This window comes from Aplidium turbinatum, chromosome 1 (genome assembly GCF_918807975.1).
Source record: "Aplidium turbinatum chromosome 1, kaAplTurb1.1, whole genome shotgun sequence".
Classification (NCBI taxonomy): Eukaryota; Metazoa; Chordata; class Ascidiacea; order Aplousobranchia; family Polyclinidae; genus Aplidium; species Aplidium turbinatum.
Window position 1 is genome coordinate 61,392,004 of NC_137472.1, and position 16,982 is coordinate 61,408,985.

The 16,982-nt window shown below is 37.3% G+C and overlaps 1 protein-coding gene and 1 long non-coding RNA gene across 5 annotated transcripts in view; both read left to right on the forward strand.

Moving 5' to 3' along the window:
* Positions 1-16,982, forward strand: part of LOC145784470 (protein NLRC5-like) — a 562,247-nt gene that overhangs the window by 226,158 nt on the left and 319,107 nt on the right. The window lies entirely within an intron of this gene.
* On the forward strand, positions 16,039-16,739 carry LOC145784539 (uncharacterized). The gene is made up of 2 exons (XR_014291018.1): positions 16,039-16,212; positions 16,591-16,739. It is a non-coding gene; the product is annotated as an uncharacterized LOC145784539 (long non-coding RNA).

Here is a 16,982-nt window from a genome sequence, read left to right on the forward strand (position 1 = left end):
TAACTCAGGTTATTTTTGATGCCTTGGAAGTTAAAAATAGTACAATTGTAGGAATACTGTTGCCAGTTTATGACTAAAAGGGCGGGCGCATAGACTCCCTTTGGTCTGAAAACTGTCAAATGTAAGATAGTTAATAGACTTGCTTTTCCTGGCATTGCAGACAAAGGAAAAAGTATGACCAATCACAATTGTATGTTTGTAAAAGTGATGTTACAAGCAGTATTACTAAACTGCGTGTCAGCGTCTGGTTATTCAACAACACAAAATAGGCATTTCAAAATTTCCACCACCAGCAATAACACTAGTAACCTACTATTGTCAGCGTCTGAAAGAAGTGTAGTTATTCAACAATCAAGCCAACTGTCAGACCGAAACTCTGCCTGCAACCAAGCTAAGATAACAGGCACACCTGTTTCACATTAAAAACTATCAAAAAAGTCTCATGGCCTTTGCACCAGATGGTCTATTTTTTTTAAAAATGCTGTAACAAACCTCCTACTTTCAATACCTACAGTATTAGCCAAACACTTTTTCCTTCAACAGAGGCTTAAACCACCTCCGCAGTTGGCTTATATCTTTCGGCTTTTAAGCCGAGTATAAGCCTTGCTAAAGCGTAAGTCTGCTTTCTGAATCGCAAAATCGACGCTTAACGCAGACTTTTGTCCAGACAGACTTAAGCCGCCTTAAGTCTGGTTTCTGAATTCCGCCCTAAGAGGTTAGATTGTTGTGCAAATGCCAGCATTTGATGGATGCAAAATAGCGGTACCATCAAGATAGGGTTAATGATGATAATGATATAATACAGTTATTCAATCGAAGTGAAACCAATCGACAGACAACGGTTTTCATATTAATTTACCGTCTGCAAATGTTGAAACAGTATAAAAGGACGGATATTTCTATCTAGTGTGTTACGCAAGAAAAATGCAGATTAATATTGATGTTAAAGTGTTAGGGAACCAAATCATTATATCGCACCAATGACTGACACACTGTTGGATTAATTATTATCACATCAATGACTGCAGCATCTGTTGGATTATCATACCAATGTCTACTGCAGCAGTGTTGACCAGTCAGAATAAATACTATACGTTAAATCACACTAATTATTATGTATTGACTTCAATAGATTAAATTAACAGTATTATATTAATTAGCAAAAGGCGTATGTTGGTTAATGTTACTTGTTTTACTTTTGGTTCTGTCGAAAGTTCTGTTTCAATGTTTTAAAAGCAAACGTAGTTTTCATCTGAAACCTCTTCAAACGACTATTTTTAACCAAAATCTAGTACTTTTTTTGCAAAGTCAAAAATTTAAGATTATAAATTTTCCTGACCTTGCCGTAAAGTTGCAAGCTGTAAACTGTGAAGAATCGAGTCAAATCGGTTACCGGGACTATTTTTTTTACTATCTTAGAATTACAAAATGACATTAACTCAAGCACCGAAATCATCGATTTACAGGATGTTCCTTCTACTGAGACTGCAAATGTCACGCATAAACGCATAGGCGTTCAAAAATAAAGTTTAACCGATGGTTTAACTCGCTTTTTATTTTTTGGAAAATATTTCAAATCTAATTTGAGAAAAACCGAAATATTTCAATTTATATGAAATGATAATCTCCAATTGAGTAAAGGTGAAAAATGTGAATGTTAATTCTTTGAAGGTATCTGTCAGCTACTCTCAAAATTTTGCTCTAAAAAATTAGCTAAAAAATGCAAAATTTCATCAACTAAACGCGATAAAATTATTGCTGTGTGAAGAAATTCCAGGTTATATAGCGCCAAAATCCTGGGCAAAAACTCGCAACTCCTAAATGAGATTATCACAGTTCTGCGGGAAACCTCAAAACTGGTTCCAGCGATGTCAATCAGCGTGTGTGCGCTTGTGTAACCAATTTGCTGCGCTGCTCGCGCACAGTCACCAGTAAAAATAATGTTATGCCCAGACAGCAAATCAACCATTTTTTTTTTCGATTCAAAGTCTGCAATTGATTTGCTGTCTATTTTATATCAGGTTTACGATGTCATCACATTACTGCCCGACTTATTCCCACTGCATATGCAAGAAAGAACACAATCAGTACCATTTTTAACCCTTTAAGGGACATAATATTTCTAAGAAAGTTTTTTTCCAAATAAATATGTTTTGTAGTTTAAAATGGCAACTTAAATTGAATTTAAGAATTTTTTTGTTTTTTCGTTTGTTTGTTTATTATAAAACGGTATGGTACATATGTGTACCATTGTCCCTTAGGGGAAATTTTATTGATGACTCGTTTGATTACACAGGCCAACAAAAAAGATAAAAAATTTTGTGTCTGCAACGTAAGATGTGATTTGGGGTATATTGAGGCTGCTGATTTCAAAAATCACATCAGATTTTACCCATCACATCAGGTTTTTGAGATTTTTGCATGATATTTTTTCTCATAATATTGGCTTTTTGGCCGAATTTTCTCTTACTGTTACCGTTTTATAAAGACCTTATGAGCCAATAGTGTTTGAAAATTTGTCATATTCATGGAAATGATTTTATTTTGTAACATTTGGAAATGTATGATGACACCTTGACCATTGGAGTGACCGACCTACCTTCAGAAGGTACACTAGTCAGAAGCCCCCCTTAGCTAGATGGTCCACTGGTCAAAAGAGTCACCTAAACCATCTGTCTAGTCGACCATCTGTCTATGGTAGACCACCCAACTTATGTACTTTCTTAGAACTGTCCATAAACCACCCCTTACAGGCAGGGTTACATTCACTTTCGCCTGAATGCTTAGTACCATTCTACTTTTTGATATATAACATCGGTTTTATCTTTTTCGCTGAACGTGGAGATTTAAGCTTATGTGAAACTTGTCTATGACTCATTCTTATTTGAATTTTCATGTACTCAGATTTTTTCATATTAGCAAGGTGTTAATTCTGTTTGTGGTGTGAATAGGTAGCAGTATGACATCTTCAAAAAAGTGTGAAAATGACCCTGATGTTCTTTGTTACATATGGGGCAGTTATAACCTACTGTTCCTAACCAAAGGCAAACCATAACAACTTTTGTGAAACAAGCATATCTTACATACTTTAAAATTCGCCTGAGTGATCAGGACAAATCATGGGCTCCACACATGCTGCATGTAAAGCTTGTGTGGAAAACCTAAGACAATAGATCAATGGAAATCCTAAATCCACTCACAACATTCATGAAAATCATGCAAGCGAAAGTTTGTCCCAGAGTAACGTTTCCCAAATGTGCACGTGAATTTCCTTTTTTCTGCAGAATTGAACCTATTTTTAAGTGTCTATTCTATTCAATTTCTTCAATTTTATTTTTCTTTGCTGGCGCAAACATAATAGCGAATGGCATTACAAACACACAACTGTAGCCTAGCACCAACAAAAGGAAAAGATGGCAAAACCAAAAGGTTTAAAATATGTATTGGGGATTTGCAAAGCCACCAAACCTACTTCTTAACACAAAACAAATAACAATGTAGCCTACTCTTGTAAAAAAAATGACGTTGATTGTTTAGTGTTAGCAGATAAACTTTGAAGAATTGGGTTCACGTTACCACACTTCAATAAAATTAAAAAAAATAAAACAGGTCTTGAAATACCTCAATGTTTTCATTAATATTATGTTTGTATCTCTTGTGTAGACTTTAGACTTTATCATGATGAATTTAGACATTATCGCAGACCTTGTTGACAAAAAAGAGTTCAAATTCCATGAAACGCCATAGTTTACCAATGTAGATCAGGAGTCGATTTTACCCATTTTTACCAAAACAGCATTCAGATATCATAAAATCCTGATGTGATACAAAAAATCTGATGTGATTTTTGAATTCAGCACCCAAAATATACTCTAGAATGACATTTACTATGCTGACACAAAAAGTGTGTTGGCTTGTGTTATAGTTGTTCCATATTAGGAGCCTTATTGTTGTTCATAAGCTCTATCGCTTTACAATTTTGTGATTTTAAAGATTTTACCTACACGACTATTCAATGTTAGGTATGTAGGGGGTCAACCCAGCCCCATATTCACCACTTTTATGAAGAAAATGTTGTTTCCATGCAAGATAACTTGATGATGGAAATCAGAAATTACCACATTCATACCGAAACAACTTCCAAGTTTAATGATGACAGTTCAGTAAAGTCAGCCACACTCGTGGTACAATGAGAAGCAATTTCTACCATTTACATAGCACAGGTGGACATTGTACTCAACACAAATAGGGGGTCAACTTAGCCCCATATTCACCCCTTTTATTATGAAAATGTTATTTCCACGCAATATAACTTGATGAAGGAAATCAGAAATTACCACATTCATACAAAAACAACTTCCAAGTTTAATGGTGACAGTTCAGTAAATTTAGCCACACTCATGGTACAATGAGAAGCAATTTTTACCATTCACATAGCACAGGTGGACATTGCACTCAACACATATATTGTTTGTTCTGTTTTCGAGTTGTTTTTCTGGTGCAATGTTTGCATATATGTACATAGGCTATTAACATTTAGTAATATTAGAGCTACAAATCAGCAACAACACGAAAACATACTGCCTACAGGCACCTCAATAAGATGTGGAAAGTTATCTGATTTTTCTTCTAAGGGACAATGGTACACATATGTAGGCTACCATAAAAATTAAATGATTTTTTTCAATACTAAAATACTCTCAACAATGGTAAAAACTTTCAGTATATTACAATACAACAACTATCCTTTATGTTTCGGAATGAAATAGAGCAAACTGCTGCTTGTAGTTTCCACAAACATACCGTGGCTGCGCTAACTGCTCAAAAACCAACCTTTGAAATGTGTGACAAATGATCCAGATTTTCGAAACTCTAATTTTATATTGAACAATCAATGTAGCAGAATACCATCAAAACGTAAAATTAAAAAAAAAATGTTTATTTTAGTTGCGTAAGTCAAAAATTTTTATGGTACACATATGTAGCCTACCATTGTCCCTTAAAGGGTTAAAGTCTCTGGTTTGACCGGAACTGGTTAATCATGAACAGAATTGGAATCAGATCTATCCGTATAAGACCCGAAGGCAAAACCATTTGGCCACTGAGCTGGTTCACTCCAGCAGTGATAAATAACGTCGTAAATAGGACGCGAAAAAAAATGAATATATTTTCATGAGGGATGTAACTTTTTTCAGATGAAAAATTGCAAAAACGGAGTGTATATCTTACAGAGCTGTATGAAAGAACTCGAAAAGTTGCTGCAAGTAAGTAGCCTAAATGTTTTTACCTAGTCAATACAGTTTTCTATGCTAAAGATGTTTTGACAATTTTGGTTAGCCTATATTCAGGCAACTGAAAACTAATATTGCATCGTTGTTTTTTAAGTAGTTTTGTTTATAAAAGTGGTTAAATTTCAGGTTAAAAACGACCAAAAGATGAAAAATTGCCAAGTAAATATAAAATCAGCCAGGCTAGGAAACAAAAGCCCTAGCAGCAAATATTAGTGTAGATATAAGCGCGGTAAGCATAAGAGCATAACAAGTAAGCTGTAGGTAGGGATGGTAGAAGTAGGGGATTGCTCACTCAAAACGAGGGTGGACAACTGGAGGGTCATAGTGTTGTGACAAAATTTGGTGCAACTACAGCCTTATAATACAATTTTGGTAAAGAGGTCACTTTCTTCAACCACAGACATATACAACCAAGCAACCACACGGCATTTAACATAATCGATTAAACTTGAACAAAAATATAAGCTACAAACGTTTTCGGCCATACACACGTTAGCCCTTATCAAGTAACAAAAAATAACTGCTTATCGTATCTACAATGAAAATGAATAACTGATCTAAACACTGAATTGAAAAACGAAATGCAAAATGAAACGGCAGAACATAGGAGAAAGGCACATCACATGGCGTTTAAATTACACCAGGCAAAGCTTTAGGTCTACCACAGCTTTAGGTCTACCACCATATGTCGCATACCATATGGTGCAGAGTTTGTGACCTGTCCACAAGTGTACAAAGTGTTTATTGCCAAAATAAATGTATGGAAATACGTGATATCATGTTTATTTTATATTATTCTATTCATGATAAGTCAAAGGTAGACTTCACGCTACAGTAGTAAAGGTATGTAGCTTTACACTACTGCAGTAAGGTTCTGCCGATGTTCTAGCACCTAAAATTTCAAACAAAATATAGCATTTCATTTGATGAGAATGAATTTATGTAAAAGCAAAGAAAACGTTTTGCAGTTTTGCCAAATTTTGAATTTTTCAGTAACCCTCCAGCTGTCCACATCGCAAGAACAATCAGCAAAGTGAGTCGTCCCGGTATTTAACAGTCCCTAGCTGTAGGTTACAAAATAAAGTGGAAAATCGTGATCTCTAGTTCATATTCAGGCAACAGTACTCAATTCTTTCAGGCAGCAAGTACTTTTCAAGTTGAAGTCACTAAAACAGATTTTTCTACTAAGTCCTAACTCATCACAAGTTATTAAATATTTGTCAACCATCTCACTAATAGTCACTAGCGACTAGCGTTGACAAGGAGATCCAGATGGTACGTTCAGAGCCTGCCAGAGATGATTTTAAGGTCCTTGAGCTTTTCAAAGAGCACGGAAACTTGATAGCCTACCAGTCCCAAAGCACATTAAGATTCATTCTACTGGGAAAGCTTTGTAACTCTTGACAAGTCATAATTATCATCTCTTCTGACAGTGAGTCTTCCAGATCGTCTAGATAACAGTGAAGCAATGTTTTAGCACTTTCTTCGGGTCTCGTATGGACATTGACCAAATTCAACTCAATTAATTTTTTAATTTTTTTTATAGTTGGCCTATAACTGCACTTAAAAAGTGGCTGCGGTCATGAATCGAGGAAGGCTTGACTTCTGTTTGCTTGTTTTCTTCTGTCCTCAGTGGTTCAGACAGTGGCGGATCCTGGTTGGTTGAGCAAGGGAAGCAATAAAACTGGTGGAGGATTAGAGCATGCCGAAGGCACGTGTTTTCTAGGAGGGTCCGGGGGCATGCCCCCCCTGAAAACTTTTGCAAAAATACACTCAAATAATGGATTATTGTGCTTTCTGAAAACACTTTTAGGGTAAGATATGGGTATATGCAGTGCTGTATTCGTAAAAAAAAAGCACAGGTTATACTGTCAGATTTGCTAAAATGATAAATAATACACAGCTTGTAAAAAACTAATCTTTATTCTATCATAACATGAATTTACAACATCATAGTTGGACGAGAGGTACCGTACAAAATTGTTTATTTTTCTATGAATACATTCCAAACAGCTTGCCGAGAGAAATCTACATGTTTATCTTCTTTATAACTTTGGGATCTAGCATCCTTAGCTGAAAGGTGGTTTAGCAGATTATCAGGATCTTACATATTTTTAGCGGTATGTTGAGCCCGTTTTAGCTTTCCAGGCAACAGAGTTTCCAGCCAACTTTTTTAGTTTAAAGAGCAAACATTCAATAGAAGACAAGGGGTAGTTCAAAGGAAAACATGCAAACACAAAACTTGCAGAACGAAATTAAGTTCATGGTACACCCATGTACCATTGGTCCTCAAAGGGTTAAGTAGTTAGTTAGTAGTTGTCAAGAATCAGTAAGAAGAGCATATAGGCACTCTCTTTGGAAAACGAGAGCGTATACTATAGTTGATTGATTGATTGAATAGTTGCTCGAAAATGCAGAGAGTATACTGCGTTTCTCGCGGTATACCATCGAATACAGCACTGGGTATATGTACCACGGCCATCAAACTTGATAGTTAAAACAAGTAGCTTAAAGTGCCTCTGACAAGAAAATAAATTCGCTTCCTAAGATACCAAAGAGATGACACCAACAAACTTCCCTGACCAGCAAATCGTAAAAAATATCAGCAGGCTACTAAGTTACACGCTGGTAAACGGCAACACCACTGTGACGTCACCAGGGGTGGGAAGGATACTTTATTTCTCTGTGGTGAGTTGATAAGGTATGGTACGACTACTGCAAAACGTCAATGTGTGAGGCTCTGTTGGTCTAAAGCATGTGCAAAATGAGAATTACCGAAATGAAAAAGTCAACTTATTATCACTATTAGGTTTACATCAAATAGGTTGAGTTTATTTTTATCAAACAACATCTCAATTCAATTGAAATTGCCGTTTTTCTAAACTCTTGAAGGGCTAGAATTTTGATAATTTTTTATTTGTCCTAAACTGGCTATAGCCATTTGCAGTGTAACATCAGTATCTCACAAACAGTACCCTTAATTTATGGTTGAGGTAATGCATGCAAATTGCTGTTTATGTGACAGTGTTGTGACAAAGACGTGTGTTATCTTTTCACGCTTTCAAACAAAACAAGGTGCTGAGAAGAAAATAGTCAAAGTTTTCTTCAAGTGTTCAAAAGTGGGATGGGCCATACAAAACTAGTCGTATATGTTCTCTTCACTTCACTGGAGATGATTTTGTTAACACCACCAACCCGATTTGGATCTTCCCTGCAATGAGTGGCGTGCTGAAAACTCTAGGTGGTGCGTTTGCCACAAGTGCGAGTCTGTGCCCCAGCCCAATGAACGTGTATGTTGCCATTCAGTGCCACAGACGAAAGCACTTTTGAAAAAAGACAAAAAAGACGCATCTAGCTGTGTTATCAATTTGACCAATTTTGAGGCACACTTACATCCTGCAGTTCTGGGGACTATTTTTATGAGGAGCAGGAAGAACTGGAGAAAAAGCAATAAACCGAAAGGAGAAAACGGAGACCTATCAAAAGAGTAAGGATGTTACATTAGGCTAAAAATACCCCAAACGAAGAATGCACAGTAAAAGAAGTGATTTTATTTCCTTGCAGGCAGTATCAGTAATTAGCAGAGATGTACGTATGCGCCGCAAATTCTACGCCGCATACTTGCGGCGTAGACTTTTTGTTTGCGCTAACGCTTGCGGCCACATTTTTTTGGATAGTTTGCGCTTGAGGCTGCGCCGTATAGTTTTCGCGGTTTTTTAGCGCATAGCGTCAACGCATACTTTTTAATGTCTTAGTTGTTGTTTGCAATTTTTTTTGTCAAACTGCGAAATGTTGACGTCTTGCAATCGCCCATTGTTCTAGTGTTGTGTCACAGTGTCATATATTGTTCAGTCAGCTGGAGTTTGTTTGTATATCGCACTACTGCCTTTGACGCTAGAGTCCCACGTGGAGACTGAAGTCGTGCAGAAAAAAAGAAAGAATTAGTTAAAACAACTTAGGCCTACTGAGAAATTAGTATATTACGGGTCAGAACAGGAATGTAATGTAAGCAAACAAGTAGGTAGGTTGGTTACATCGCACTACTTTCTTTGACGCTAGAGTCCCACGTGGAGACTGAAGTCTTGCAGAAAAAAAGAAAGAATTAGTTAAAACAACTTAGGCCTACTGAGAAATTAGTAAATTACGGGTCAGAACAGGAATGTAATGTAAGCAAGCAAGTAGGTAGGTTGGTAATGTCGCTCCATGTAAAATGTAAACAATGACTTGGCTTCGTAGTGTGAAGTTTTTTTAGTCAAGCAGTGTTGAAGACGTTTGTAAGCAATTGTGAACACTTTAATTTATATTAGTTAAGTCTTGCATTTTGGGGCAAATCAGAAACCTCTCAGGCAATGAGCAGTGCAGCCTATGTATCTAAACAAATTCAAATATTTGGTCTCCGACCGTGATTGCTTGCATGATGTTGTACTCTGTATGTTATATGTAGTACATTACTTTGCCGGTTATTCTTGTTGTAGGCTATGTAGCGTAGTAATGTGTAGGCCTACATACAGTAGGCTATCAAGCTAAGGTAATTTTTACTTGACAATTTATACATTCTGTTGCGTAAGTATGTAATTATATATGTTTTGTAACTTGATGAGCAGTTTAGCAAAACATGCATCCAGGGGCCAATTGTGAGAGGCTTTTGAGTAGCCTACTGCTAATAACACTAGTAGGCTAATGCTAAGTATCTCTGAATGCTAATAACAAAGAGTTGTGCAGTTCAGAATCTAAACGTGCTTGTGTCTGGCAGTTTTGTCTTCCATTAACCCACGTTTTAAAAATCTTATCAGAAAAAGCATAGAGCTTACTGAGAGAATTATGGCATTAAAAGCAACATCAGTCTTATTCAAACGGAATCATTTTAAAAATAGTGTTTTTTATAATGGGTTTTTAGGGAGCGACAGTTAGTATATTACTAGGAGCGACAGTTAGTATAATACTAGAATTTTCTTGATAGGCACTCGCCACATATCAAAGTTGTTAAAAAAAACTCTGAGGCTGAGAGCCACTGCAACTAGACGAAGGAAGCCAGCGACAACGAACCACCAAGCGACCACGTGGGCTACTCCATGCTCTTGATGAGGACACTGGCGAAGACAGCATAGACGAGGTTGTAAAAGCGTACTTGGAAGAGAGGCCACACAAAGGACATTTAACCGTGGGCGCTTTTCCAACGAATGATTTACAAAATACTTTTTTTCGCTACAACACGCCAATACCTTCTTCCAGTGCTGCGGTTGAAAGAATGTTTTCAATGGGCAAAGACATATTGGAACCAAAACGCAGCAAAATGTCAGATGAACACTTTCAGATGCTTGTGTTTCTTCGAGGAAATTCAAGATGAAACTTGTTTGTTTCGAGTGGTTTATACCGTGTGAATGTTTGGTACCTAGCAAACAAAATGAGTTTGCGCTAGTGTATGCGCTGACGCCGCCAACTTTTTTTACAAGTTGCGTTGTCGCATGCGGCGTATAGTTTTTCGAACGTTTGCGTTTGCGCTGACGGCGTCAATATTTTTTGTATGCGCGTACATCACTGGTAATTAGTCGCTTACAGGCATGTAGGCCTATTGGAGTGGATACTGCAAGGTGATGATCTCGGAAGCAACAATCGGATTGTGCTGTCGTCATGCATTGTTTGGCCAATCCGAAACAATTTTCCAAGTCCAGATGGCCCTTTCACCGGATTTCAATGGCCAACTGAAGGCACATTATGAGAGAGAGAGAGAACTTTTATTTATTTATGAATAATGATGAATGATGATGAATTAAATATGAATGATGATTCATACGATTTCTTCATTTTTCACTTCAAGTATATTTTAGGTTTTCTAGGAACGTATCCAGTACAGTTTTATTAAACTGCAAAAAACAATAAATCTTTGAAAAAAGCAACCGCTTGTACCAACTCCGGCCAAACTGTGACCGACCAATTACATCTAGAAAGCATTTGTTTTATCCGTCGCTAACGACGCCCAGCCAGGATGACGTAACACCACCAAAGTCGTCCCAGAGCAGTGAAATATGGAGTTTCGCCAGTGGTGGCGCTGCGAAACAGCCGTTTTGCATAAATTTCGCCCTAACCAGTCGAGGTTAAGATTAAAAAGTTTGCTAAGCATAATTCTGCTCTACGAAATGCTTAGAAAAGTTACTATACTTGGGTCCAACCTGTCAGGAGCACTTTAAACGGATTAGTTGAAAAAATCAGTTGTCTCCTCGTTGTAAAAACAACTGGAGGGCCAGTTGTTGAAGCAATGCGGGGACGACTGAACTTAACAACTATCACAAAAATAAACTACAACATACGCATATCATATTGAAGTTAAAAAATATAGATACAAGGACTATTTACAGCTTTTATACAAAACTAAAGTCTTTTCAGCAACTAATGATGAATACACAAAATGGCAGCTCGTTGCCACGATTAAATAGCATAGCTTAGACGTATCACAGTTTACAATTAGGCTACAAATTACGGGTTACTTTGTCACACTCAGAAGCCTTATATAGGATATGTTGTAGTATTTGCAATAATATGCTGGAAGCACTGCTTGTTGCAATCAGCGCGAGGAATGTCCGATTCTCCAGAAGCTACATTCTTGCGCTGACTGCAACGTGTTTATGTTAAGTTTAATCAGTTCGACTTATGCACTGGTAGAAAGCACACGTGTAATTCTTTTCCTTCAGTTTTCGCAAATAAAAGGTATCAAACAGGATATATTTTTATGAATAGCAACATTAAAATCATTCAATAGCCTACATAACTACAAACTGTGTCCTTTTTGTTCAAGTAGAGTGATTTTGAACTTAAATAAAAGAAGCTTCTTGTTAAATTATCCTTTTTCATTTTAAGAGTTTATTGGAAAGCGTTACTTCTTTTCAGAAACTTAAAACAAAATATTCACGAGATAAAACTTTGAAAATTATTTCATCTGATGCAGCTTCAATAGAAAATCTAAACAATTGATTGATCTGGCATTAGCTTTCACTATAATTTCTTGTTGATTACTATTTTTTATGGGAAACACGACGCAGAAAACTCCCGTGCAAAACTGCAGACGACAAATTATGTTGATGAAGAGCAGAGTTGCCGGAACAAAATTTAAGCAATGTTTCCCCAAGCTTATATTTGCGTTTTTTGGAGTATGTGCGTATTTTTTTGAAAATTACAAACTAATAGTATTCTTTATTTAAATTTTAAAAAATATCAAATTAGTACCTTAAATCAAATATAGTTATTACTATCTGAAGCCTTTACAAATTGTTTCACCTAACGGATCATCAGAAGGTCTTATTCAAATAGAATCTATTTTGAATAAGACCTTTTATTTTGAATAAGATTCTATTTGAATAAGACCTTCTGATGATCCGTTAGGTGAAACAATTTGTAAAGGCTTCAGATAGTAATAACTATATTTGATTTAATTTGCTCTGCTTTGCTTTTTTGCTTAGCATTGAGCACTTTTTTGTAGTATTGATAGTATTCATTGTTTTAAATTAGTACCTTATGTGTTTTTTCCCAAGTGGTTTAGTCTTTTTCACTTTTGTTCTAGTGTTTTATAGCGTCAACAACTTTTTGATTTAAAATTTATTTGGCAACTCTGCACAAAACTCCCGCCCAAATCAGCAGACGACAGCAGGCTTGCCAGATTGGCCCTTTTGGAGCCAAATTTGTGGAATTTGGCCCTTTTTAGAGGTAGTTGGCCCCAAAAAAATTTGTTTGGCCCCTTGGCCCTTTGTTTTCAACATTTGGCTCTATTTGAAAGCAGTTGACACACACTATCAAACTAGCTATTTAAATAAATGTCTTTCGGAAATTGAGACTGAAAAGTGTTATTAGCATTTTTTGGACAATGTTTAGCTGACAATGTTTATGCCAATGCCAAAGATTCGAGTGGAAACACTGTAGAAGATAAAGATTTGGAATTGTTCTTGTAGAATGTAGGCTGTGTTGTTGTAATCTTGTAACGTTATTATGTTTTATCAGCAACGTTATTAACATTATTGAACAATTTGGCTCTTTTTTACCCAGTTTGGCCCTTTTTTCGACATTATTTGGCTCTTTTTCTCAAAAGCTGTCTGACAACCTTAGACGGTGCACGGTCGATTGGTCGACAGACATTTGGTCGACAGGACAATTGGTCGACAAGACAGTTGGTCGACAGGACGTTAGGTCGACAGGTTAGGGTTAAGTGTGTAGGGTTAGAGTTAGGTTAGAGTTAAGGTTAGTTAACTAACCCTAACCCTAAAATGAATCGTTCTGTCGACCTAACGTCCTGTCGACCAACTGTCTTGTCGACCAATTGTCTGTCGACCAATTGTCCTGTCGACCAACTGACCGGGTACCCCCTGGACGACAGTCATTTTGTTTTTAGTTGTAGAACAGGAAGCATGAGCTTGGAAAAAGTTGCAGCAAGAAATTGGTAGTTTCAGCTTTCAATTCATTCTGCTTAGTTTCACCAGAAAAATTGACCTACAGACCGGCAGTTGACCTACAGACCGGCAGTTGACCTACAGACCCCACATCGAGTCACTCCATACCAAGGTTACCTCGAGAAATAACCTCTTGAGAAGCCTAGCAGGAACAGGATGGGGAGCCCGAGTATTAACCTTGCGTACAAGTGCACTAGCCTTGGTCTACAGCTCAGCCAAATATGCCTCAGCTGTGTGGAACCGCAGCAGACACACAAAAAAGATGGATGTATGCATTAACGACACCTTGCTCATCATCACTGGTTGTCTCCGCCCCACACCTACTGCTTATCTGCCAACTTTGGCTGGCATTGCTCCTGCTCATGTCCGTAGGGAAGAAGCCTCTCACAAACTGGCTTTGCATGCGAGACTCGATCCTCAACACCTTCTCCACAGTCACTCCCAAACCAATCGACCGGTCAGACCTCAACGCCTATCATCAAGGCGTCCTTTCCATCGATATGCTACACAACTTGTGGATAAGAACTTCAGCTGCATGAAAACATGGACCCAGGAATGGAACGAGCTGCCACATATCTCTCCCCAGTTTTCAGTTACACCAGCACTCTCCATCCCTCCTGGAGCAGACCTCTCAAGAAAGGCATTGGTCACATTGAACAGGATCAGATGTGAGGTTGGCTGTACTGGAGCTAATTTGTTTAGGTGGGGGTTGTATAATTCGCCGATATGTGTCTGCGGAGCGGTAGAACAAACAATGCAACACATACTCCATGAATGTTCCATCTTACGGCCCCCAAGTGGAATCACTGGTATTCGACAACTGGACCCAACTACCGTATCTTGGCTGCACGATGAGGCATTGCCAATCTAAGCTACTACAAGTCAAACGAGAGAAGAAGAAGTCCAGAAAAATGTTTTAAAGTTTGTTTCTGTCCTTGTCTTCTAAGTGTGGAACAAAAAGCATCAGCTTGGATTAAGTTTCAGCAAGAAATGACTGATTGGAAAATTTTCTTGATCAAGTTGTAAAGTCGCTTCGAAGATTTGTCGAAAAAGAAATCAAAGTTTATTTCAATTTGCAAGCTTTGGTTAGTTTCAAGTTTTAACAAAAGTTTAGTTTTTAACTGCAAAGCTAGCCTAAGACTGCCCAGGTTATTTTTCAAATTAGAACTTTGACTCAAACCTGAAAGTTTAGTTTAAAGGATGTGGCTATTTTTCCCATGCAAGTGTTGCCAGATATACAATTTTGCTCTAATGTAAGAACTTCAAAGACCTTGAAAAGAAAAACTTGTGAAAACGAAACAATGTTTTTTGATGGTAACCATGACAAATAAACCTTGTTGTTCAAAACATTTGTTTATATTTTGTTTGCGAGGTAAATAAATTAATGTTTTATTCGTAAACAACTTGGATTCAATGTTTGGTTATTTTATGGTTAGAACCAAACTGTGGAGTTCCTTCCATCATCGCCATCAGCAGAATCCTGAGGGAAGGCAACAACGAGGATGTGACCATGGCCGTAGGACGTCATTTTGATGGAGGGTGGATACGGATGGAATCCTTTGCCACTCAAAATGACATCCATGCGGTGACATCATTATTCAAATTGATGCCAGGGCGGATTGGAATCCTTGATCTGTCCTATCGCAAAATGAATTCCAACCAATTCCGTCCATGGAAAGATGCGATCAAATCCATGCGTGGATCCGTAAGCCATGTTTAACTTTTTTAACCAACGTTTAATTTCATTGATCCATGGTTGCATTAACATCAGTTGCTACGTTGATTCAACGTTAAATTTAATTATTTAAATTTCGTGATGGTAAACTTTGACAAATAAACAAAACGTCACAAACAACAACATTATTTAATTGTTGCATCATATTTATTTGTGTTTAGATTGTTCGAATGGGTAGCCACTTTAACAAGTCGAAATTCTGCCACTGAAATTGACTAGAATGCAGCCGCCAACCAATCATGAGCTACGGCTCAAGTGACGTAAAAAATGGCGAAAAGAAGATCATAGAAAGCAAATTAAGTGATGGATTTTTTGTCAGCTGGTTGGCTTAGGGGTTAGGGTTAGGGATAGAAAGTAGTCATTTCATTGACGCGGGTTCGATTCTCACTACTGCTATTGCTCTTTTTCTTCTGTTATTACCAAATAAAGTTCAAAACAAGCATTAACTCTCTGGATGAGTGCGAGAAGGATCACAATTGGACGGTAGCCTCTTATAACATGTTCTGATTGGTTGGCGGTTGCATTCTAATCAATTTCAGTGGCAGAATTTCGACTTGTTAAAGTGGCTACCGTTCGAATGCGTCTCCAATGGAACCTCCTATCTGTCCATGACGTCATCGAGGTAATGAGCAAAGTTGAGGAGGAAGTTGTGATGGGGGATTGCCTCGATGATGGTGGTGGGAGGTGGAGAGTTGCGAACATGATGGAACGATCCATGTTGAAGGATGCTCTGGATCGGTCGGACAATAAGGTGAAAAGTTACGTTGTATCAACGATATCTAACATAACATCTAGAGCACATTACGTTGTATCAACGTTATCTAACATAACATGTAGAGTACATTACGTTGTATCAACGTTATCTAGCGTCACATCTACCAAACTCTAACCTCAAATTGTTCATTGTATTTTGCTTCTGGTAATTGTAGCCTAGCTAGCCTATGGTAGCCTACAATCACCAAGGTTTGTTATTCTATCATTGATTCTACGTCAATAAACATCAACGTGAAGTATTTGCATCAACATTACATTGATTCAAGGACGTTCCATCAATACACAGTTGAAAGGATCCAAAGTATTCCAAGTTTGAAAACTTCTTTAATTTAATTATTCGCTTCGTCTTTCACAGAAGTTGAAGATCCTGGTTAACTTCGGTGACGTCATCCTCCACAAGGATCGAGATGATTGAAAGATTTTGTTGTTTATTTATTTGATGTTGTTTTATGTTAAATTAATGTTATCCGTTTTTTGTTTATTACATGACCACGACAAAGTATCAACGATAGACGACGTTGTACAACATAAACTTTAACGTAGCCGATAATGAAGTTGTTGTCAGAAAAGGATTGGGGCGTCACCTCTCTTCAACGACATCTAGTGTTGCCAGATTAGACTTTTTTTCAAATTTTAATAAAGGTTTCAAGTCACGATTCTAAAAATCCACATGACTTTGATTGCAGGTAACGTCGAATCAGTTTATTTTACCAGTTCATTTGTTAAAATAAATTAGTTCATGTTAAT